The sequence below is a fragment of the Erithacus rubecula genome (genome assembly GCF_903797595.1).
Source record: "Erithacus rubecula genome assembly, chromosome: 18".
Lineage (NCBI taxonomy): Eukaryota > Metazoa > Chordata > Aves > Passeriformes > Muscicapidae > Erithacus > Erithacus rubecula.
The window spans coordinates 3,333,397-3,358,786 of NC_136670.1; the positions used below are offsets into that span (position 1 = coordinate 3,333,397).

General features: G+C 43.7%; 2 long non-coding RNA genes across 2 annotated transcripts; both read left to right on the forward strand.

Moving 5' to 3' along the window:
- The first annotated feature begins 334 nt into the window (after nucleotides 1–334).
- LOC306809872 lies at nucleotides 335–24,347 on the forward strand. The gene is made up of 3 exons (XR_013776321.1): nucleotides 335–381; nucleotides 19,787–21,838; nucleotides 22,225–24,347. It is a non-coding gene; the product is annotated as an uncharacterized lncRNA (long non-coding RNA).
- Nucleotides 2,687–5,067, forward strand: LOC306809871. The gene is made up of 3 exons (XR_013776320.1): nucleotides 2,687–2,712; nucleotides 3,633–3,728; nucleotides 4,543–5,067. It is a non-coding gene; the product is annotated as an uncharacterized lncRNA (long non-coding RNA).
- Nucleotides 24,348–25,390: the final 1,043 nt, after the last annotated feature.

Below are 25,390 nucleotides of genomic sequence, written 5' to 3' on the forward strand. Positions count from 1 at the left end.
GAAACTCAGAAGCTTTCAGCTGTGGTTATAAAATATATTGGATTATACAAAAGACAAATTAGGGTCATATTTTTCCTAATTTATAAGCTTTTAAAATAAATTTCTCTGATTGCTGTGGGACAAAAAAAAAAAAAAAAAAAAAAAAAGAAATCAATCCTCTTGCTGTGTTTTTTTAAGAGTGGCCAGGTGGGATTATAGGGACCAGCTGGGTAGGGCTGGGGGAAGCAGTTTGCAAGGTGCAGAGAAGGGGAGGGAAGCAGAGAGGGAAGCAGGAAACCAGGTGTTTGTGATCAGAGAAACAATAAATTCCCAGGGAGGTGGAGGGACTGTGTGAATTTTGTTGTGTTGCAGGAGCCTTGGCAGGAGGATTCACCTGGCTAGGTAGAGGAAGCTGAAATCTCTAAATTTTTTTTTAAATTCTGGGTTTAGTTTGATGTTTTGTGCTTTTGCTGTTGTAGAAAAGTTAATTAGTCTGACTTCCATGCTGCTTAAACCTCATTCTTTCAGCTCAAAAGCTGGTTTAGTCTTTTGTGGTGCCCTGCTCTAAGGGAGAGGTTTGCCTCCAGGCCATGAGGATTCCTGATCCTGTGTAGCCCTCTCTACCTTTGGTGCAGGCTTCTGGCCATGTACCCAGTGGTATTTGCCCTTCTACACTTTGAATTTTATCAAAAGGAAAGAGTGCTGGAAGGAAATTAAGTGTAAGTATAACTTACTCCAGGTCAGCTTGGTTAATTAAAGAGAAAATCCAGCCTGCAGCAGAGTCCAGTAGGGCCTAAAGCATAGAGAACAAGGTAAAAATATATTTAAAAATAGCATCTTTTGATCATCCAGAGCTCCCATTTTAAAGTGAAATCCTTTTGTCCACCAACCCAAACAACTCCTGCCACATTCTCTGGGAGCTGGGGGGGTTTGAGGCTGCTGGGAGAGACAGTGCTTCCCTTTTTGGGGGTGCTGGCTGGGAGTTTTGGGAAGAGGGTTCCTGGGCCTGTGTTTAGGGCACAGGGAAGCCCTGATGGATACAGGGAAGATTTTGGGCAGAGGGTTCCTGGGGTTGTATCTAGGGCCCAGGGAAGATTTTTGGCAAGAGGGTTCCTGGGGCTGTTTTTAGGGCCCAGGGAAGCCTTGTTGGATTTAGGGGGTTTTGGGAAGAGGGTTCCTGGGGCTGTTTTTAGGGCCCAGGGAAGCCTTGTTGGATTTAGGGGGTTTTGGGAAGAGGGTTCCTGGGGCTGTTTTTAGGGCCCAGGGAAGCCTTGTTGGATTTAGGGGGTTTTGGGAAGAGGGTTCCTGGGGCTGTGTTTAGGGCCCAGGGAAGCCCTGATGGATAAAGGGATGGGATGCTCTGCACAGGTGAGCACAGAAGGCTCCAGGATGGGCTGAGGAGTGTGGCTGCTCTGGAACCTGCTGACATGAGGCTCAAAAATTGCTTTTCCAAGATTAGGGGCCTGTGTAGGCTTGGCAGCAACACAGAAATTTCTTAACCTGGATTTTTCCTGGCCCTGTTGGGGATTGGAACTGGCTGAGCTTTAAAGTCCCACCCAAACCATTCTGAGAGTCTCTGATAAAAGCAAACCTGCAAAGACCTTGTGTGGGGGGAAACAGTGGTAGAAAAGAGGCTCTTTCAAAATCCTCTCTTAGTTCTGCTTTGTTTCCTCTTTCACAGATGTGTCTATTTAGTGTTTGCTCAAAGCAAAAGCACTGTTTTCCTTTTAAACTTCAGTCCTCCCAGGGGATCTAGGAGCATCTCCTGAAAGCTGTGCCTCACCATGAATCCTACCATGTCTGTTTAGCTGGGAAGGTGATTCTGAGCCTTATTAGTCATGATAAAACAGAGATGGGTAAAAAAATTACAAAAAATATCCAAGTTATCCTTTCAACTTGTGTTTTGACTTCAGGGATTTCTTCTTCCAAGCTTGCTTTTTTTTTTTTTTTTTCCTTCATTTCTGATGATCTTTCTAGTAATGAGAGTGCAAGTTATTCAAAAGGGTTTATAAAGGTTGACAGTGAATTATTATTGGTCCGTTGGGTGTTTAAATTGCAAATATTACACTCAAAATCAAGCTTTAGAAGCAAGCTCTTCTTGAAAGATTTATGGCTAGAGTCACAGAGGGTGTGATAAATTTAACATGGAATACAAAGCTTTATCAGTCATGGCTTTCCTGACTGGATTCCTCCTTGCATTGGTTGTGATAGCTGCTCCCTGCTCTTGAGTCTTGGCAAAAAAAGCATTTGGGATGCTGTAGAAATCATCACCTGATATAGGAAGAGAGAAAGATGATGTTTGTGTGTCTGGGGCTCTGCTGGTGGCAGCAGCTCTCCTCTGTGTCCACCCAAAGGGCAAGAAGAAGGAGGGGATGAAGTCAGATGCGAGTTCCAACCTTGACAAACCAGTAAGGTTGGAAAAAACATCCAAAATCATAAATTCCAACCTCTTAGTGGTGCCCTTCACATGTGCTCCCAGAATCACTCATGACAGCAAAACTAGAGAACAAACTAAACCCACTTCCAACTACTGCAAGCTCCATTGTCAGCTGTGTGCTTGGCAATTTATTTTTACTGGCTGTGCTTTTGGGGCATTTTCTTCAGAATTTGGTTGAAGTGCTCCTCAGCTGGAATTCTTTGCTCATTATAATTCTCTTGATGCTGTGGTGGCAGGGGCTGATCATCTGCAGCTGAAACTTGTTCCACACCCCATCACAATCCCACCTACCCTAGGTAAGTTGCTCATAGACATATATTTATCTTCCATTATTTATACTGACCAAAAGTAATCAAAGATGCCTTTCCATGCCTTTTGTTTTGTGCATTTTGAGGTGTCATTCACAGCACATCTCTGGTGCTCTGCTCCTCTCTGAAATAATGAGGAGATTATTTTGGTCAATATGACTGAACGATGATTTAATGCTTTTCAATGGTGAGCTGTGTTAGTGACTCTTTAAGGATTAGAGGCTTAATGAAATGCACACATCAGGCTGGTGATTTAATCTTTTTCTCATAAAAATCTTCACAACAAGATAATAAAGCGTAAGAATAAAAATCATTTTGACAAACCTGTCTGGCTTTCAGCCTGTGAAAAGTCTGAGTTAATTACCCTTCAGTTATACTGAGGATTATTGAAAGGGCAACTTCCAGAAAAGGTGTAAAGTTCTCATGTAGGCAATTGCAGTTCAAGGCTGGGAATGAAGGGCAGGAAATCTCCTTTCCTTCCATACCAAGGCATGGATCCTCAAATGTATCCTTGTGTGAGTTTGCCAACAAATGTTTTTAAATTTTCCTGAGCTTGTTTATAAAATAAATCCTCAAATGTCACACTGGAAGTACTCTCTTATGAATCAAGCAGCTTTTCAAAATTTAATAGGATAGCTGCTCATTAGCAACTTGTCTGGGCTGGTGGCTCTTGTTTCTTGAAGGTCTTGTCTCATTCCTGTTAGTCAGAATTTCTCTGGGTTATCAAGCTGAGCTTCTCCAAGGCTGAACAGTGGAAGGTTTGGATTTGGCAGCTCCCTGAGGGCCTGGGTGTGAAGTTTGGTGTCTCAGTCCAGTTTGCAGCAGACAGAGGTTTTTTTTTTTGTTCTGGGCATGTGTTTTTATCTTTGTGCCTGCACTGGGAGCTCTTCTTTCTTCTCCCTCTCAAGTGTGGGACACAGCTAAATGATGGCAAACACCCCTCTTGGAATTAACCAACTCCTGAATGGTGCTGGAGAAGGAATTTCCAACATGAAAAAACCAAAGTAAGTATGAAGTTACTCATATTTATAACTTGAAAAAAGTTTCTGAACTCAGGCAGGAACTCCTGTGCTGGTCTATTGCAAGGTGTGCTGTCCCACTCCTGGTTTTTCTCCTCCCACATCTCCCCTTTTTTTGGTGTAGAGGGAGCTGGCTGCTGTTAGAGTTGGTCTCCCACTTCCCTAATAAATTATAGAGGATCTCCAGAATGTCCTTAATAAGGTAAGGAAATGACAGGAAATTGCAGCCATGGGCTAACACCTGGGCTTGGGAGCACAGAAGAAAAACATATTCCAATAGAAAGGTAAATGCTCCATTGTGAGTAGCAAACTGGAATTTAAATGTAAAATGTCAATTTTTTAGAAATAGACTTGAAGAGGAATAGGAAAATAGTTGAATTTTTTTTCCTCATTAAGCAACATTCTGTGCTTTTCATATTATCCCTTCTTTCCTTTGAGAGCTTTTTGAGACTCAATGAATTGCTTTGTAAATGCTTATAAAGTGGAAAGTGCCCCTTAAATGGTAAGATTTTTGCCAGATATAATTCCATCTCTTTTGTCTGTCTCTTGTTCTCCTCCTCCCCAGCTCTAAAATTTTGGGGTGGCACGGGGAGCAGCATCTCCTTTGTTGGATTTATATAACTGCTCAGGGAGGAGCAGAACTTGTATAGGGGAAATCTCATTTATCACCGGCACTGCTTCTAAACTTGGACTTCTAAGACAGATGTGAGGAGGATGAACAAGACTTCAGGGAGGCTGAAATGTATTTTCTTAGGGATAATGGCAAGTATTCCTAGAGAACTCTCTCTTGTTTCTGCAGACTGGATGCCCTCAAGCTGCTATCCTGACACCTCTTTCCATATTTCTGTCTTCCTGGTAATCAAAGCTGAAATAATTCCCAGAATTACTACATTTAAATGAACTGCTTGCTGGTACTGTGATTCAAGGATGAATTTTAAAAAAGAAATAGTAATTTTGAGGTTGAATTCTGGGCTGGAGTGTAATACAGAATAATCTGCTGGCTATCCATGTAAATTTTTGTTCATTATTTAAACATTTCCTTGGCTTTGATACTGTGGCTAAAACTAAGATAATCAGGTTTTGAAATCTGATTTAGAAAAGGCAAAATATATTTTGGTATCATTTGAAAGCCGACAGAACATGAATAGATCCCTTTTATCAGGCATCTGTACCAAAGCAAAAAGCTCAGAAGCTGATTTTTGACTCTACCATAAAAAGCAAATGCCACTGCTTGTTTAGTGTTTTCTTACTAATGAACCCAAATGTTGTGACCCGGATCTATGAATGTGCTTGATTTGTAATCAACTTCATCTGACAAGCTCTACTGCTGCCTTTTTTTTGTTGTTTATTTTTGAGGGGATGTGCTGCTTGAGATGGTTCTTTTCATCTCTGAGATGCTCCCAGCAACTGTGTGTGCTCTGCTAACGAGCCATGCTGCCCCTGCCTTTGTGTTTGCTCACTGGCAGCCCTGCCAGCTTGATGTGTGGAATAAAGCAGCTGATTCCAAGCACTGCTCTCAGGCCAAATCCATGCTCTGGGTGGGAATGGCAGGGTATGGATGAGGTCTGATGAATAAGCAGGATGACAAGGATGCTGAAGTGATGTCATGTGGTCTGGGAAGGGTAGGGAGGAGTGGAAAGGGGATTGTGATATATTTTAACATTTGTAGTATGATCAATAGCCCAATGAATCTGCTGGTAATGAGGAAAACCCAGCCATGGGAAAATCTTGATCTTAGTGTGAGCTGGATACCAGGGGTGGGTAATCACCTGCTGCTTTAGTCTCAGGTTGCTGGAGAAGGAAATAATGACAACCAGAAATGAGCTTCTCCTCAGTACTTCTGGCAGTAAAAGCTGTTCCCTCTTCAGAAGTGCAGCAAGCCCAGAAATCAGGAGATAAAAGTGCAGACCTGTGAAGATCCTGTGAGCAGTGTCTGACAGTCTGCACTGGGGATGTTTCAAGTTTGGTTTCAGGTGAGGAGGCAAGGGGAGACTGAGGCTCTGTGTGCAGGTGAGTTTGTTCAAAGAGTAGCAGCACAAACCTCATTATGGGGTGTGCTGCAGGATGGGCCTGTCTGTGGCATTACTAATGAAAATTCAGAGGTGATTGCTGGCAGAAAGCAACAAGAACTGCAGAAATTCATAGCAGTAGAAGACAGAACACTTATGCAATGCTTATGAATAGGCAGCAAGGACTTAAGAAGCTAAAAGTGCCCCTTAAAAGGTACTTGAGTTCCTAGGGAGAGTTTGCATAAGGTTTCAGTGATCATCTTCCACCAACCTGTAAAGCTGTAAGTGGCCCAGTGCTATAAATAACTCAAAATTGGACACTTTTAAAAAGCCAAAACTTTGCATTTTCAAATTCATGCAAATAGCTGGAAGTGAAATTAAAACAAGGCAGTTTGCCTTGGAAGAAGGAGGACTCTGTGCAGGGGGAGTCATAAAGTGCTGATGGGGGGGTTTCCCTTGTTGGCAGGGCTGCAGAGCAAAGCTGAACACCCTGGAGAGTCTGCAGGACTCTGTGTGCCAGCAGAGGATGAGCCACAGCTGCTCCCTGTGGAGAGGATTCAGGAATGACAAAAGAAACAAATTGCCGGGTCTGATGGTCCTGGGCCAAAGACAAAGCCTGGTGACAAGAAACTACAACTACTTTTGGGGAAAGCTCTACAAACAGGTTGTAGCCAAATGCCAGGGCTTTAGGAATCCTTGACTTCCAGCCAGGCATTTCTAAAAAGTTTTCTGCATTTAACAACCACTTCATGGCTAAGATACAGATCCACTGGGGGGTTTCAGGGTAAAATCCTAGAAAGGAGAACTATTCCATACCTGAAGAGAATGTTGAGAGTTAAAGATGCCTGACACTGAGGACAGTGTGTCTTTGCAGAAGAGTTTGCTGAATGGATCAGCATGGATGATTGGCAGATATGACTTGGCATGTAGGGATGGCAAAGCTATGAATGAATTTTTCATCTGAGGTGGTTCCTCTGCTCTGTACAGACATGACTTGCTGTTTGTGCCATGGCTGTGTGGCTGGAGGAAGGGTCTGATGGTTAGGTGAACAGCAGAACAGGGATAATCAAGGTTAAATGCCATAAATAAAATGGCTTATCCCAGGGGAAGCCTGGACTTTTCTGAGATGAGCAAAATTTGTTGAAAGGCACATTTTTGTAGTGAGGATTGACAGGCTTTCCATACTGAAGGGAATGAACCTGAACACTTGTCAGTGCTGGAAAAGGTGTTCCAAAGATGACAGTGAACATGTTTTTGCTCTCACTTTTCCTCCTGGAGCCAGCTGTGAAATGTTTGAGATGGGAAAGGATGTGTTTGGTAAGGGAAGGATGGTCTGTGGTTGTGTTACCCTGAGTGCCAGTGTCCTACAGGTTTGTCAGTCAAAGCTGTGCTGTTATTGCAGATTTCTTCTACATTTTCAATGTGTTGAACACCCACTGCCTGCTGGGTGTGGTGTCTCGTGTGGAACAAAGAGGATTTGCCCAAAATCTGAAGTTTTTAAGGTCCCTGGAACTGTTGGGGCAGTTCTTGGTCAACATTAAAATGATGCCAACCAGGATCTCAGGGAAGCAGCTTCCTTTTTCTCCCCAAAAGCAAAATTCATTGGCAAACCATCAACTTGCTACACATCCATCAAGGTCAGCCCTCACAGAAGAACAGGGTGTCTCCTGGCTCTAACAATAAACACCTTTTTCTTTTGTTTTAATTTATATGCCAGTAATACTCATCTAGAAAGCTTTTTATTCTTCTGTCAGAAAACACGTGGATAACAAAGAGCAGCTTCAATTATTTCAGTTCTTAAAAACCTTAAAATGCATGAAAAACAAAGCTTTATTTTTTTTTTAATTAAAAGAAAACAAACACAAAAATGAAAATGGAAGAATCAAATGGCCTGTGAAATTAAATAAATGAGAGGAAGTTTGAGAGGAGGTGGTGCCTGGCCAAAGAACATAACCAACCTAGCATGTCTCAATATTCTTAATGTGGTACAGAGTTCCCACAAATCACTTGGAGGAAGTTTCTCTGTCCCCCCACTCATTGAAAGAGGGTTGTACTGAGTTTTATTTGGGAAGATCACTAACCCTCCACACATGGCTTTGTCCTCACTGTGTGCTCCTTGTGCCACAGCACTTGCTCTGATATGGAGAAAGCTTTTTCCTGTGCATTCCCTTCCTTTAGCACAATGATTGAAAAAGTTTTGTGCATTGATTGATTTCTCTGCTGTGAGATATTGATTTGGTTTGTGGAAAATGGTCAAATAAAATCAAGTAGTTTTTGGTGCAGAGTGAAAATCATCTTTTCCAGGCTCTTGTGATTAGATCACACCGGGCTTTTTTCTTTGCACATCCTGCTCAGCCTGGCACTAAAAGCCCTTGTGACAGTTTGGCTGCAAGGCTGAGTAAATAGCTCAGTTGTGTTTCTGAGGTTCTTTAAAACAAACAAAAATCTTCCTGTTCAACAAGTAAGGATTGATACAGTGACCTGACCCTTTGTTCATCCCACCCATAACAGGTGGGACTCACATTTCTCAGGTAAATTTAACTTTCAGTGTCCCAGATATTAATGCCCATGAATTTATTTTTTTCCCTTCTATAAAAAAAACTCCTCAAAGTCCACAACACCCCTCCCCCCTCCAGTAGACCCCTTGTACTTTTTATTTTAGCTCTGAAGTTGGTTACTGTCATCCCTGGAGATTAGGATTCTGATAAGAATGACTGAACAGCCAGATCAATGGTACTAGTGCCTTTCAATTTATTCAACTGATTTTTGCAACTTGAAGAACTTCACAAAATCTGAAGAAATCAAACTGAAACCCAATCCTTTTTCAGCCTGAAAGAGGGAAAATTTAGATTTGATACACAGAAGGGGAATTGTTCCCTGTGAGGGTGCTGAGGCCCTGGCACAGGGTGCCCAGAGCAGCTGTGGCTGCCCCTGGATCCCTGGCAGTGCCCAAGGCCAGGCTGGACAGGGCTTGGAGCACCCTGGGACAGTGGAAGGTGTCCCTGCCATGGCAGGGGGTGGGATGAGCTGAGCTTGAAGGTTTCTTCCAGCCCAAACCATCTCCTGGTTCAGTGATTCTGTCTCTGGACACCTCAGGGAGTTACAAGCATTTAATCTCAGGTGTGATACAATTTTCTTGCCCAGGAACATGGGCATACAAACCCCTCCTGGCAGAGACCCACCAAGAGCCTTTCTGGCCCCAACTCTGGGTTCTGTAAGCCCAGAGGGGCTGGGCAGGGACACAGGGAGGGGACAGCTGTCAGCCCCAGGTGATGCTCACTGAGGCACTGGGTGTTACCTGCAGGGAGCACCAGGGGAGGGCTGAGGCAGCACTTGGCTCCTGAAGAAATGGAGAATAATGGAATGACCACCAGATAAAAACAAACACTGAGAAGAGCAAGAGCTCACACTGGAGGACTCTTTTGCCTCTGAGGAGTGAAGGGAAGGTTTAAATAACTTTTTGTTGATAGCAGCCCAGTGGCAGCTGTGTCCTCTGTGCTGGGTGCCACTCCTGAGAGCAGAGCACATGGAGTGCATTGAGCACCCTCAAACCCTGCTCTTCACCACCTCAAAGCTTTGGAGTGCCCATATTCCACCTCAGTGCTGCTCCACAGGAGCCTTGGACAGTGAGTGCTCTTAACCTTGTCTCACCTGAAGCTTGCAGGTGATGTTCCTGCCACTACAATCCCATTTGTTTTATGCCTGTCCATTTGGAGCAAAGAGCTGCAGTCATTGTGTCAGATGTGAATGGTTCTTCTGCTGCACTGTTAGCTGAATAACTCGAGCTGTGTTGCTTCAATGTGCTGCTATTGTAAGAGAACATCTTCAGGGGATTAAAGATTTATTATAGGAACAGTTGATTTGGCTCTCGCCATAACATTAAATGCTCTTATTCTGTTTTCTGTGAAATAATTTGTTTCCTTTTGTTGTCTCTGCTAAAAGTATTTCAACAACTTGGCAGAAGAACAAACAAACAGCTTCAAAATAACTTGAAGTAGCAAGATTTTTTCTTTAAATTAAAAGAGGAGAAAACAGGTATGGGGGAAGCTTATTATTTAACACTTTGCTGCAATGATGAATTGCCTGGTTCTGATGCTTTTATTGCTGTTCATGTGGCATCAGCTTGCTTTCTGCAGTCATCAGGTGAAAGAAGAATGAGGGTTTCTTGTGACTCACATTGTAATCTCTGCTTCATGTAACACAAACAACTTTGGTTCATGTATTAGCATAGGAAAAATGAATAGATTTAAGGCAAGGCTACATTTTATTTGGGAGTTTTAGTCCTGAATGCTTCTCTGTGGAGCAGAGCAATTTCTCAGTTGTAAGCACAAACGTCAGTGTTCTGTTGTGTGGGTTAGCAGCACATTGTGCTGCCTCAACTCTGTCAGAAAACAATCATTTCCTTCAGCACTGTGGTACCAATGCTTGGCTTTCTGTGGGTAAAAGGTGGAGGGATGCAGATGAATCCACACGGAGATTTCTGCTAAATGCACTTGTTTAGCCTTGTCCCAATAACAGGAACAGTGGTAACGCCAGTGTCCTTGGTGCTTCCATTACCTTTCAGATCCAAGGACCTCGTGGAAAGAGAAACAGGAGTTGTTACATCAGAAAAATATTGATTGTGGGGGTAAACACCTGGTATGAGCTGATGGGCTGGAAAAAGAGTTGTTTTCTCCTCTTATGCCCCATCAAGGCAAAAAGGAGCACAGGAATAACAATGTTCAACACTATTCCCATCTCTAAACGTGCCCTTATCAAAATGCTGCCTCTGAGCAGCCATAAATGCTGAGATTTTTCCTGGGTAGTTGGTTCTGCTCTGCTCCCTATGGCTGTGCTTTGATCTGCTCCTGGATCAGGTGTGCTGTGTTAGGTGGAAACTTCCCAGTCCTGATTTTTCAAGGTTACCATTCTGTGGTTTGTTTTCTTAGATTTTTTCAGTCTGTGTCTGTAGGAGCAGGACTTTAATATTATCACAGCAATTTGTGGGTGAACTAAACCATATTTGCAGGGCATGCTTAGGATTCTTTTCAACTTAATTATTTTTAAAAATTATTTATTAGCACATCTTCCCTAAGGCAGAAGGCAAAGTAGATGAGTTACTTCATAGGTGCATTAAGGTACCTTGGGTGCTACAGGTTTGGCAGGAGCTCCTCACCACATTTTGGTATCTGCTGCCACTTTGCACCTCTGGTGTGTGAGATGCAGGGACTGCATGAGGAATTCCTGTGGCAAATGCAGCCATGTGCTCTGGAGTGCCTTGTGACTTTATCTGATAGCCCATTTTCTCCTGGATCCTTTGCTTCACCCCAGGCTGTGTAATCAAATGGATTGATGGGTGCCTAAAGGTTGGGCTGCAGGGTCTGCATGGGCTGTCCACACCTGTGTGAATAAAGGGACAGGTAGGGAGCACCTGAAAATCCAGGTGGGAGAGCACTAACTAAGCCATGTGAGTACTTCTGATAGGGCTGTTGAGATAGATAAAGCTGTACTTTGTGCAAGTATCTCTTGGTGTATTTTCTCACTGTAGGGTCCTTCTAAGTATTGCTGAAGTGCTGTTTCCCTGCTATAAATTGCTGGAGTGAAAACCAGAGAAGCAGGCAGAGCCACCTCTCCAAGAGACCCTGTAATTACATTTTTGACGACTCAAGGCTGGTGTTTGTCTTTTTGTTTGATGCTGGCAGGAGCTGTGTAGCAAAAAGCCTTTTGAAGTTAATACCTAATTAAGATGGATGGGGAAGGTCAGAGCCCCTGGTAGTGCTGTTGGTTCAGGCTGTTGGCTGCTTCAGGAAGGCATCAGCAGGAAGATTTACTGGCAGCCATTCTGTGCATCCAGGTTGGGAAATGTTATTTAAAAATCAATGGCTAAACAAGAGTCCTGAGTTCTGCACACAGACAGAGGGGGACATTTGCCAGATGGGGGAGCCAAGGTACTTAACTCATTTTCCTCTCAGAACATCCTTGTTTCTGCTCTCCTCTGATTGAACACAACAGGAGAGGGGTTTGATTCACATGCAGGAACTGGGAATGTTGGGGCTCCAGGGTTGTAGATGCACCAGGGTTTGGTTGTCAGGCTGTAAATGGAGCTTTGGCTCTGATGTGTGATCTGTACCACAGCTGCTCCTCATAGCAGTACAACACTGGATCTAAGCACACCAAAATAAAGACTGGGATGTGTTCTCAAGCATGTTCCCAATCCTGAGCTGATGCTGGTGTTTGAATGTAGGAGCATACAGTGAAAAACCAGGTGAAACCAGAAAAGGAAGTAAACCTCAGACCCCATGGTACAGGGGAGAGGGAAACAAGGCAAAGTTTTGGATGACACTAAATCAGTTCACAATTTACAGAGCCCAGCTCTGTTCACTGTGGATGTGGGACACTGAAAGAGATACTGAGATTATTTGCCCTATCTTAGAATAACAAGTGAACAAGACAGCCAGACAATTTCCTAAAGGGGTAATGTGTTTTGTGTGACTACAGCAGACATGGACTAATGAGTGCCTGAGTTAAGAGAAATCCCACTGCTGCTAGATTGGATGTAGAGAAACAAATTAAAATGTAGCCTGTTTAGGTCTGCTGTGTGCACCTCTGAGTTTTGGAGAGCAAAAGACTACCCTGTCTTCTTTCTGTATTGAGTCTCAGCTTGGTTATGTTTGCAGCCTTACTGCTCTTTGTTTGCTGCCTTTGCTCAGCCAGCTGAAAGCTTTTCAAGCCTTAGATGAGGTGGTGTTGCTAAATTACAGAAATCTGGCCTGAAGGTGGAAAGCTAGGAGGAGGTGATGCTGGTAGGTAAGCCATAATTTAGTGTATTCATACAGGCCCCAGTAAGTGTTTTGCACCACTTGAAAATTCAGGATGTCTAGTGAGAAAACACCTCTGGATAATGACAATACAGAAACTAGTTTCATCCTGGATAATTTCTGCCAGCTGGAAATGAGGTTTTGTTGGTGCTTGCTGCAGAATAAAAGCACTTTCCAGGAGAGCTCTGGTAACCCAGATTCAACTCCTTTGCACAGGATGGCTTGGTCATGCCAGAGGGATGGGAGGCATATCTAGGTCTAGTGGTGGGTGGGGTGGCACGTTAGATCAGAGAGAAACCCCCCAAACTTCTCCACAGAGCTCCACTTGCTCCAGCTACAACCTTATTTCTTCATGTCAGTTTGTTATTGCTGCCTCCTACACGTTCCTTAGCACATTGGCCCTGCCGTGGTCTCTCCTGCTGCTTCACAGAGCTGGAAAAAAATCTCCTTGTGCCTGCAGTCAGAGTGTGTGGTTGAGCAGGGGGCTTTGGAGGTGAGTTTATGAAAGATGGCAGGGTCAACTGTGTGAAGGTGTGTGGAGTATAACTGGGCTTGATACCAAGTCAGGTAGTTCAGAATGGGTGTTTTCTGCAGATAATTTCAATTAAATTTACTTTGTCTCAGTGTCCAAGAAAGTGGTTACTACAGCAAAAATCCAAGATCTGCTTATTGTATATATTTCTTGTTAAAAGCTAATGAAGAAGCCCTTCAGTAGCACTGAAAGAAAAATAAAAAGGAAAAAAGTGGTAATAATGATGGTTCAATAATGTTGTAAGTATGCTCTTACTAATTTTGGAGGAATTTCAGCTAGGATTAAATTAGTCCCTTTGTTTTACTTAGTCCAGCAGCACCTTGGATTAATTATGGGGAGGGAAATTGCAATTTCTGTGCTAGAATAGATTGTTAAATATCTAGATCAGTAGACCACCAGAGCAGAGATAAGTGGAGAATGAAAATCTGAGTGTTTCAATATCCATTAGGGATGCACCTTTTCTTTAGTTTTCTGAGGCTCTATTTAGGAATGAGAGCTCAGCCTTGAATGACACAGGGAAAAGATCCCTGGTCTAATGGTATTAATGGTTTGGTGTGTTTAAAAGTGTGTGCCACAGGGCAGTGGCACTTTGGAAACATTTTAAAGGAAGTATTTACTGTAGATCAGAGGATTTCATCCTGTTTGAAGCCCTGGAAAACAGTGCTGAGGCTTTCTGTGCATGCCTGATTTTTCCTGAGCAGACCACCTTGCTTGGCAGCAGGATTGCAGATGAGTGGGAGGGGATGCCTGCAGGGACCTGGGGAGTATATTGAGGATATTGAGCAAATTGCCCTGTGTGTTCAGCATGGGGATGCTGCCAGGAGGGTGGGGAGGGAGGAGATTTGGGATCAGCACCCAGGGAATATGCTGGTTTTCTGATAGCTGCTTTGGGGGATGGATCATTGTTGCCTCCATCTGCTGCACTGAATGCTCAGCTATTACCCTGTGTTTTTCCCTTCCTTCACCCATGAATGCTGCTGATTCATTTGGAGGCCAGGGAGCCACACATACATCAGCTCTGGGGAAAAGCAGTGGGAGTGTTTGTGCTGAGTGACTTTGGACATTGAGCCTTCCAGGTGAGGCTGTTGGCAGCTTGCAGAGGAGTGACAGCACCTTCTCCTCCTTTTCCATCTCCCATGGCACACACACAACCCCTGTGTATTCACCCAGTGCACTCCTTAGGTCCTGAGGAAATTGCTCTGCCCTTGCTGTGTTAATTCATATTGGGAATTAACCTCAGATGAGCAATGGTTATTGGAAGTGGATATTAAATATTTGGTGATGAGCTCTGGAGTACTGCAGAGGAGGGATGTCTGTCAGGGTGTTGTGCTGTGAACTCTGCAGGGTGGATCTGAGTGAGTGCTGAGGTTGGGAGAATTGTTTGTTTATTCTGAGATGAGTCAGGATGTGATAGGGTCAGGCCACCAGAGAAATGTCTGGGGGTGACTGAGAACATGCAGGAATAAAGTAGGCTGTGGAGAAGAAACAGAACAAGGAGATTTGTAAGGGCTAAGGAAGAGAAGAATTTAAGGGAGAAGACAGAATGGGAGTTTAGAAGAGCAGAGGAAAGTGTTTTGGAGCAAAAATAACATTTGCTAAATTGCTTAAGAATTAAAATTAGGTGGAGTGACTGAAGAAGTTGCTATAAAACTAAGCAGTCATGAAATTGAGGAAGTAGTTACCACAAATATCACACAGAGACAGGCATGGAGGCCTTGAGGACTTGGGGAGATGTTATTTGGCAAGAATTTTCCTTAAATTTAATCATGTGTGTAATATTTCCCACAGGAGTGATGAAATCCTTATGTTCCAGGGCTGAGGAGTCTCTGGGGACTTTGGCAGTGTATTCCCTGGTGGGGGATGAGGCAAAGCTGTGTCTCACAGCTCCCCAGAGCCCTGATGTGTGCCAGAGCTTCCCAGGGAGCCCCAGCACGGGGGGCTCGGGTTTGGGGGCAGGAGGAGCTCTGTGGATGAGGCTGTTTGTGTCTCTCCCTGCTCTCATGGATTTTGGGGTGGCTGGAGGAGAGTTCCTGAAGTTTTCAGCCTGCTGTAAAAAGAGGTTATTATTTTTCAGCTGGTCCAATGGCCCTGTGCTGAACAGTGGGATAACAGGAGCTTGGGGTCACCATTCTTGAGACTAACCCTGGCTGTTAGAGCCCTTCCTCTGGCTGTTCAGCCCTGTTTTAAACCATCATTATTAATCAGGTTATTCCTTGGGATATTTGTCACCTCTGTGTGGTCTTTTGCAGTTTATAGTTGAAGCAGAAATGTTGGTTCTTTGTTTGGTCAGAGGATACTACAGCATTTTCACAATCCTCAGCCTACTAACCCTACAACCAGGCATAAATGAGATGTGAATTGCTGATGTTTATTAGTGTGCTACACTACAAAGTACTTTATAGCCTTTCTGTCATATGTTTCAAACGATTCCACTTCAACCAGACAAATTGTCCCAGCTTAATTTCCAAGAAATCATTGTCAAAATTGCTGAACCAGTTTAATTCTAAAGCACATATTTATACTGAGCTGCACAAAGCACACCGCCGAGTGAGATTACAAATGGCAGAGAGTTTAATCAGAAATGAGATTAAATTTGAAAATGTAGAGTGCTAGTGATTGCTGAGGCTCAGACAGGGTGTAAAGTCATAGATTTTTCTTAGCAGGGCTCAGAATAGCTCACTTGAGGAAGCTGAGGAGCACATATGCCCTATGCTGACAGAGGGAGAGGGAAAGGAGGCTGGGATTTGTAGCAGGGTGCTGCAATGTTGTGCTGTGGAATGAGAGGGAAACAATTCAAAAGGCTCCTCCTTGCCTCGAGTGGAGATGGGGGACTGCTGTATTTTGGCTATAGGAGAGCAGCAAAAAGGTAATGCAACATAGTTCCTTGTGTAATTGAGAAGGAAAGAGAGAGTTTTATTTACAGAAACACTGCACTTATATTGGGCAGTACACAAAAAACAGAATAGAAAAGACTCATTGGTCCAAGAAGGCAACACCTCTTTGAAATCATGCTTTCTGCAAAACATCACATAGGACACACACCCTGCAGTGGATAATCATTGTTATAATTTCTTGTCCTTGAGCAGCCTGAGAAACCCATGGCTTCAAGGCTGCTTTTTCCCTGGTTCCCAGCAGTATCCAATGACATGGGATAGCAAATAAATAAATTGGTGTGAGCTGGTGCTTTGGGAGGTGCTGCCCAGCCCCACCACCTTGGAGGGTTTGGAGCACAAGTCCTATGAAGAACAGCTGAGGGATCTGGGGGTGTTCAGCCTGGAGAAAAAGGAGACCCAGGGGTGACCTGATCACTCTCTAAAACTCCTGAAAGGTGGCTGTGCTCAGGTGGGGTTTGTCTCCTTCTCCAGGCAGCACTGACAGAATCAGAGGACACAGGCTGTGCCAGGGGAGATACAGTTTGGATATTAGGAAAAGATTTTTATGGAAAGAGTGATCAAGTACTGGAATGGTGTACCCCAGGAGGTGGTGGAGTCACCATCCCTGGATGTGTTTAAAACAGACTGGATGTGCCATGGCTTAGCTGAGGTGGTGTCAGGGTATGGGTTGGGCTCAAGGATCTCAAAGGTCTCTTTCAAGCTGGTGATTCTGTTCTGTTCTGGCTGGTGAGGGCAGCTGGTTGGTCTTGTGTTTTTGGGCCAGCTCTGTGTATTTAAGGGAAGGGTTTTGCCAGCTGAAGTTATAGAGGAGATTTCTGAGGTGGCATTTCCCCACAGATGCAGTGTCTCCACTGTGCCCTGGCATTGAAACAATGCCATGGTGCTTACTGATCCCAGGGGAAGCTTTAAATGCTGCCTGCCCCAAGAGTGACCTTTTTGTGCCACTCCTAATTCCATTACACCTAGATGGAGTGTCTCTGATCTGAACTCTAAAACACTGGATAAATATGTTATGTTTGTATGCAGAGGTGCTGTCCTGCACATCCAAGCCCTGTTCTCTGTATGAAGGAGCATTGGTTGGGTGTGTGGAGCAGCAGGAGGAGACACAGTGCTGTCTGAATCTGTTTTTTGTGAAAAAAACACTTGGCTCAACTTTCCTCTTTTTTTTTATCGTGGGATGAACAGTTCATGCTGATCATTTCAGCTGTAGGAGGAATTCTGAACCTCAAAATGGGATGTTTTGCTTTAGGGAAAGATTTATTTTTTTTTTTTATTTGAACACTTTGGTGTTTTTTGGGTTTTTTAAAGTCATTTCTTGAACACTTCTAAATAGGAAAGAATTGGTACAAACCTGCTGTTGTTGCCACACTCCCCCTACAGAAATTTGAAAAAAATTCCCTAATTGAGAACTGAGCAGATCCCTGCCCCCAACACTTAGAGATTATGTGCTGGTTTATAATCACTACAGGGAGAAGCAAGGCAGAGCAGCAGCCTCTTTTATTACAGATGAACCAGGATGTGCTCAGTAATCTCTCAGGCCTGTATTAAATCTGGGACACCTCTCCAAATTGCAGGTTGATGAGAAGTGCAGCCCAGGAGCAGCGTTAATGTTTTGATGTGTAATAGAGATTACAGCAGCTGCTGCTAAGATGCTTGTGTTCCCTGCACTCTGAAGTGCACATCTTCAGGCCACCAAAGGGTCCTGATTGCCCTTATTTATTTTTTATTAAGCATTAATGAGACAATTTAAGCCTTGCACTTCTGTGACCACTTATTTCTCAGCTCTGTCCATGCTACTTTCTATTTTTTCTTGAAGCTCTTTAGTTTTGTGCTTCCTTCTAAAATTTATTCCTCGGATAATTTTTTCTTGCTGATCCATATTTTAGTGTGCAATTGGAGAGTTTAAATTGAAGGTGGTGTTTGGGTTTAAAAGCTCATGATCCTTTTTTAAGGGATCTAAGTAGCACCAAACACTGCTGACAGCTTGTGGTGCACACTTGCTTTGAGGGGAGAACAGAGAGGGATCTATTCTTTCGTGGACAATTTCCTCATGGAAAACTGACCCATAAGTGCCAAATGGGACCAGTATAGAGATGGCATAAATCATAGCAGAGACCTTGATCATTTTAAAATCTCAGGGATGACAAATTCTGTGTGTCTATGTAAGGAGTGATGGTGAGCAGTCCACCTAAGGAACACATCCTACCTTAAATTTTGGCATTCAAAACTGTGCTGCTCCTGAATTATCTGTAAAGTTGACTGAATATACATTGTGTGAAGTTATTTGTTGTGGGAATGGGGTGGAACATCCTAGGAACTGGGGAAAAAGCTTAGGTCCTCTTCATGCTGGTTTGGGATTTTGAAGGATGTGGTAATGCTGTTGATGTTGCTGTGGCTGCAGATTTCATGTTCATGTTACAGGGGATTTCATGTTCACTTACTGGGGCTGTGTTTAAAGAACTAGAAAACCATGGAGGCTGGAAGCAGGTTCTCAGCAGGTCTGGCTGCTTGTGCTGCAGAGATGCCCACAATGATGTGCTAACATATAAATATTATAACAGGAATGTGTTATAATTCAAGGATCTCAATGTTTTGCATGGAGGTAGGACCAGTTTTCTGAAATGTCTTCCTTTTGCAAGTATTGTGCAAGCTGATAGTCATAATTTTTAAAAAATCACAAAGCAAAAGCCCCACAAAACTGCCTGACATGCCAGCACCTCACTGACTAACTTCATATTCTGATTTTACTTCCTTTAGTTTTGTGTCAATCAGCCACAAATTAGATTGTACAGCTGCTATTAAAAGAAAGTGTTGTGTTTTGGTCTTTAAAATGCTGGACAAGCTTTTGAAACCTTTACTGAATTTTAAATATGGCCACGGCATAATTGGACCCAGGATTATATTGTCACTTCTCCCTAATATAGAATTATTAAAGCATATAAAGAGAGGAGCAGAGCTGGAGGCCAATATATCATGGGATAGACTTTGTGTCAGGCCACTGAGGGAATGCTGCTCACGCAGGACAGGGCAAAAGTGTTCCCTCACAAGGAAAGAAATTGGGCCAAGTGGCAGAAAACTGGGCAGGCATTAAAGAGTGGCCTCCAATTAGGGCAGAGGTTTGGTGACTGAGGAAAGGGAGCTGGCAGGCACAGCACGAGCCTTAGGAAAGGGAGGACTATGCTGATGAAATAAAACTTTGTGCTGTGGAGGAATCCATGAGGATCCCAGAGGGACCCATTAGGCAGTAAACACTGGCTGTGGTCCTGCACTGGGGTGGCTGTGGGCAGTGGGGGATGGATAACACACGGGGTATTAAGCTGCTTGACAGGATGTCCTTACGTGTAATGGTTGCTGCAGTGCTAAAATGCCATGCATAAAATAGGCTCTGATGTCCTGAATACATTTTCTGTGTAGCTCTAAAGAGGTGGCTTTGTCTGTGTATAACCAGAAAATGAAAACGTCAAGAAAAGTTTCAAGTGCTGTTGCTTCTTAGGAAAATTATTAGCTTGGCATTGACTGAAAGGAGAGCTCCTCACCTGCCTGAGCCTGGATCCTCTCCTTGGGTTTGTGTGGTGCCTTGCAGGAGCTGGAGAGCAGCAAGGTACACATTAATCTGTAACCTGAGCTGGGGCTTTTACACCAGGAGTGAGCCTGAGTCACGATTGTGTAGTGCCAGTACAGATTGAAGGGTCTGAAATAGCTGGGCTGCACGTGGGTGAACAAAGACATCAAAGCACAGCTTTTTGTTGTGCTGCAAGCATCTTAGGAAGGACACTTATTCAATTATTTTCTTTCCCTCCACTCTCCCCAGGAGCACAAATACAAAAGGAAACAAAGACTGAAGAGTGAGACTATAATTTTGTGGCATTACAAGGACACTTGCTTTGTTCAGTTCTTTGCTTCTTTCTCCTCAATATTGTTTCATGCTACTTTTATATCGAGTAGGTGCTTTAGTTTCTTGCAGATTGCACCCCTGAAAGGGTAACATGGGTGAGTAGTGTGGAATATGAGTTAAATGTGACAATCAGCAAGCTGCAAACTCTGAAAAGAGATTAAAAACTTTGCCAGTGCAAACTAAGTTTATGAAAAGTCTTTACACAAACAAAATAGCACTTGGATCTCAAGAGCTTTATCCAGTATTGGAGAAATGCATCAGGAACTGGTGACAGAGGCAGCATCAGCCTGCCAACTGCTGGGGAGGCTGTGGGTGACCAACCCAAACCAGCCCTGTGGTCAGGAAACTGAATGTGTAGGGACTTATTTGGAGCCCCTAGAGGAAGCTGTTAAATTTTCAGCCCATAAAGCAGCGTGGCACTGGGTTATTCTGCCTTTAAAGGAAATGGTGCCAAGCAGATCCTGTTGAGTTTTGAACTTGTAGCCCCACCAAGGGTGCTATTTAAAAATGAGTCCATCTGACCAAACAGCAAGCATGAGTGCAGCCAACTTGGTGTGAGTTACCACCTGCTTCCCATGGAGAGATGTGTGTCTGTGGTGGAAGATTCTCACTGGCTGCTGTCAGCCAGCCAGAAGTGGATTATTGTGGAGGAGCAGGAGACAGACCCTGGCCTTTGTCAGCTGCAGAGCTGTTTTTCCCTGGTTGGCAGCCAGCAACTTGCTGTGCTACTACCCTGTTCCTGAGTTGAGGCTCCTCTGACAAATTAAACAGCAGTGATGGTGGAGAAAGGAGTGGCAGCAGCACTGGAAGATGCCCTTCAGATTCACATTTGCTTGGTGAGCCAGAAGATCCTGCAGAGTCTTCTGGGGATGGAAGTGGCAGTGCCTAGCTCTGCTATGACATGAGATGCATTCTCTCCCTTCTGTGATGACTAAAGTGGGAACTGGGCTGTGTTCCAGACCTGTAGCCTGTGGCATCGGGCTGAAGAGATAAGAATTCACAGAAATGTAGAGCACCATAAAGTATATGAGAAAAATTGAAATGACAAAGTTCTTACAGTAGAACTTTCATAACTGGAAGCGTTTCAAATAGTTTCATCCTCACTGATAGCTGCAGTCAGCTTTCATGCTCCCTTCTTATCTTCTCCTGCCATGTATGCAATTATCAAAAAATGTTTGTTGGAAAAACTTCCCTTGGTTGTGTTTTCTGTTCTGTGTGAAATCCTTACAGCCAAACTGAGTGTGCACATGGAGGTTTATCTCCCAGAGGTTTGAGCAGTGATGTCTCCTGTCTCCATATCGCAAACACTGGTTGTATATGGAGCAAGGTTTGATGTTTACAGGCACCCCCAGTCCAGACAAGCCATGGTGAGTGTGCATCCACAAAACCATACAGTTGGTCTAAAATCCAAGGTATTGCTTGTTTGCAAATGCCTGATGCAGAGTTTTGCATATGCAAAGTGTTTCTTGAAGGCATTCTGTCCTGCTAAGGAACAGCTTGGGTGCTGAAATACAGCTACTACTTCATTGGCAGAGTTTTCTGATGTATGAGGAAAACTCAAGATGAGCTGGGAAAACATTGTGTGATCCTCCCTCCGTGCATGCCTTTCATGGAGTAGCTCTGTCTTGTAGTAAGTTGATCATTATGGGGACGGAAGTGGCACTTGGCACAGAGATGCCCTTAATCCTTCAGTGGGGCCCTTGTGGCTTCAGCAGGGATGAGGATTTCACTGCTGCCCAGCATGAGGGATGGTGCTGCTTGGCTGTCTTACTGTGCTCCTCATGGTGCTCAGGAGCCAAACCTGTGGATTTGTACTCTTTTAAAGCCATCAGTTGCTCTCCTTTGCCAATGGATAAATTATTTGTCTTCTTAGGCCATTAAAAAATGATCTTGGTGTCATATGTCCATCTCAGTTTCAAAAGAGCCCTGCTAATCAACAGGGCTCTTTAAAATGAACCTGTCTAAACAGCAGGAGGGCTGGACAAGGTGTGATCTTGGCCCTTTCAGCATATATCACAATTCCCATTTCCTCCTGCCCTTCCTGGTGTCCCTGCTGGAGCCGGGGCAGTGCCGCACACGCCGGGCTCTGCAGCCACAGCCCGAGCTCATCGCTGCGCTCGCTCCTCCAGGGGTTTGAATTTCCCGCTCTCTCACGCCATTGGTCAGAGCCTTAGCCCCGCCCAGCTCACTGGCCAATGGCACGGGAGCATTGCTGGCACAAGGGGATTGGCTGGGCTGCCCTGTTTGGGTTTGAATTGACCAATCACGTTCAGACCTGGGGAATGCTCACTCCTTGTTCTCTGGGAGCCAGGGCTGGTCCAGCTGGGTTGGTCATGGCCAAATTACCTATGCAGCTGCTGTCACATCCTGAAAAACAAGATGCTTGTTCACAATCAAAATTTAGGGATGCTTTGCTGGAACATGCTCACATTTCCATGACAATCCTTTTACTCGTGTTTTTCTTGTTCTTGATGCTGTTGGTAGGATTAGAGGAGCTCAGGACTCAATGTGCCAGTCTGGTGTGTCTGCTCTCCATCCCTCCCCATGTTCCTCTGCTAGCAGAAGAAAAGGGAAAGGGTAACGTACAAATTTGCCAGATCAGGCTGATTTGGTGAAATGTCATCAGGCTGACAGAGCTATTTATGGCAATTCAATAGGTGGAATAGATTCAGTAAATTTTCCAAGGCCTGTAGTTTGGAATGCATTCCTCTCAGGCCTTGGGCATTGTGGCACTGCCAGTTGAGGGAATCCTGGGCACTCTGCAATTGTCATTCCATGGTGGTGGGATTCACATTCCCAGGTGTAAGTGGTGCTATCTGTTAGAAACACAATGCAGTTTTTTGCTTTTGTGCTGTAATAGGAATAAATCTAATCCTCATAAAGGCTTCTGCATTACACATAGCCTGTTTTCTATAATGTATGCATGCACACTGCCGTGTGTTTTTCCTTTGCACTGCAGGATACTACAAGACTGCCTTATTTAAGTCTCCAGCAGTAGAAAAATCACACCAGGTTCATTAGGAAAGGCCATAAAAAATTTTTTTTTTTGAGTGGGAGTGCAAAGGGGATGAGGAAGAATGGGAGTGTGAAACAACATTGACATTTCTGAGTGAATGGATGGTAATAACTGAATGTTGTAGCAAGAGACAGAGTGATACTTTTCTTACTGACATGCAGTGATGCTTTGAAGACAGCAGGAAGCTTTACTTTGAATCCTAAGCATATCAAAATTAGATAATTTAAATTTTTTTTTGCCTCCAAATATACCTTATCCTCGAGCAGTTTTTATTAAAGATGCTAATTGCCCAGACCCTGACTAATGCAGGCTGCACTGTGCTGCTGGATTATTCTCCTCTTCGCCTTCTGAAATTAGGCAAGGCAGAAATTAAAGCAGGAGATGTAAGTACCCTTTTAGTGCTTTAATACTGTAAATGCCATTGCAAGTGTAATTTAGCCTGAAGCCAGGGCACTGATGGGCAGCTTGCACAGAGCTCTATTCCCTATTAGCACATCTGAACCAAGTGTGCTGGACACAATATCCGGCATCAAGGAGCTGCCTACAAGTTTTTGTTCTCTATCTCTCACAGTTGTGGAGTTGCACACTGAATTTTATCGATGTTTATCTGTATGTGTGAACTGGGCCACAATATCCTGGTATCACTGACAGATCAGTTTTATTAATGACATAATTAAATGGCAGAAAATGGAGTGGAGCAGCTTCCTGCAGTGGATGGCTGTGTGTTTGTGCCCTTCAGATTTGTGGGGAATGATGCCTCCACCCCTATCCCACAGCCAGAAGCTGCTTGGCCCTGTTAGTGTTGCATCTGGGATAAAAGGGACTTGAAAGTCTCAGTGACAGCCTGCTGCACGCTGCCTCCTTTGTTGCTTTAAGGCAGCCTTCACTTTTTCCTTTTAATTTTCTTGCATAAATTGAATGTCTTAAAATATCAACACTTCCTAATGACTTTTTTTTTTTCCTCAAACCGAGCCTTATTTCCCTCTAACCATTTAAAAAAATCCTCATACTTGTCAGATTTATCTGTTTCAAGTATTTAGATGCCTCTTTAATAGATTAACTGTTTGACCATTTTCTTTTATGTTTCCTTCATTGGTGAGGAAAGAAACTATAGATTTTTTTCCAGGCAAAAATAAGTCTATGGGGCAGCACTGTTTATGCTGGATAAAAGCCTGGGAATCTTAACTGCTTTCTTCACAGACTGTAAGCACAACTAACTTAATGTCTCTTTATGGATTACATTGAATTGTAACTCTTCAGCGTTCCTGATGCTTATTTAGGTTATTTTTTTAAGGATGCCGAATGATTCCATGTACCATGCACTATATATTTTCATTGTCCTTATAATTTATATTTTAATGTACTTCTGCTTTTTTTTATAAGGTCTGCCAGTTTAACTGATGACTTATCTTGCTGATTTTTATATGGGGAGAATAATTAAAGATACAGCAGCTCTGGTGGAGTCAGTGTCTTGTCCACATTCCACAGACAGTTTTATCTCCCTGGATTCATTCCAGCATTGCCATTTTACTGTTGTGCCCCCTGAATCCTTGCTGGCTGATTCTTTGTTGGCATAGGGGTGGTCTGGGAGAAGCAAATTGTGTATAGAACCCATTCCTGGGTTTTCCAGAAGGAGCAGCTGGCTCTGGAAGGACCCTGCTTGCCCTTGCTGGTGGGACTGTGTGAATCCATCACTGTGCATTCAATCAGATTAGCCTCTCTCGAGTGGGAGTTCAGGAAGTCAGCAAAAGTTTGGCTGGCTGGGCTTTATCCGAGAATAATTGCCTGTCTTATCCTCCTCTAATTCAATAGTTCACAGATCATCTTTCAAGTTTCAGGGCAAGATAAGAGGTTTTAAAGGAGCGTCCCTCAACTTGCTGACCTCAGGCACAGCTCTGGCTACAGGAAGGTTTGAAGTGAGTGCTTTGGTGCACAGCACCTTGCTCTGGGTGCAGGGAGGGGTGAGTGTGTCGGAAATGCAAATTTTCAGAGGAAATGGGATCAGTCAAGTACCGACCAAGGTGTAAATTTGCTTCCTAGAGCAACTGGAAATGTGAATTGGCTTTTCTAAGTCAATTACTGTTAATTTGGGTGGCTTAAATGCCTAATGGCAAGCAGAACTTCTTGTACCCCTGGTGAGGTGAATAGTTGTTGAAAGAGTGGAGGATTTTTATGGGGTTCCAAAAAGAATTCAGAAATACTATTTTTTGTTTCTTTGACTGTGCACTGTAGTGTATCATATTCAAGTCTAAGTGGCTGAGCTGCCACAGGGACTATTCTCATATTTGTCATTAATTTGCTATTTATTTTAACAGATATATCCTGTAACCTCTTGCAGCAGCAGTGCCTGTGATAACAGGCATGTTAAACTGTGCTTTAGAGATGCATCTGAAATACCCTTTGGAGCTGGAGAGCTCTAAACAGTCAGAAACCAAATTGTTCATCACTGGTGATTCCAGCTCTGTTGAAAGCAGGAGCCATACAGGTCCAGGCTCAGATGTTTT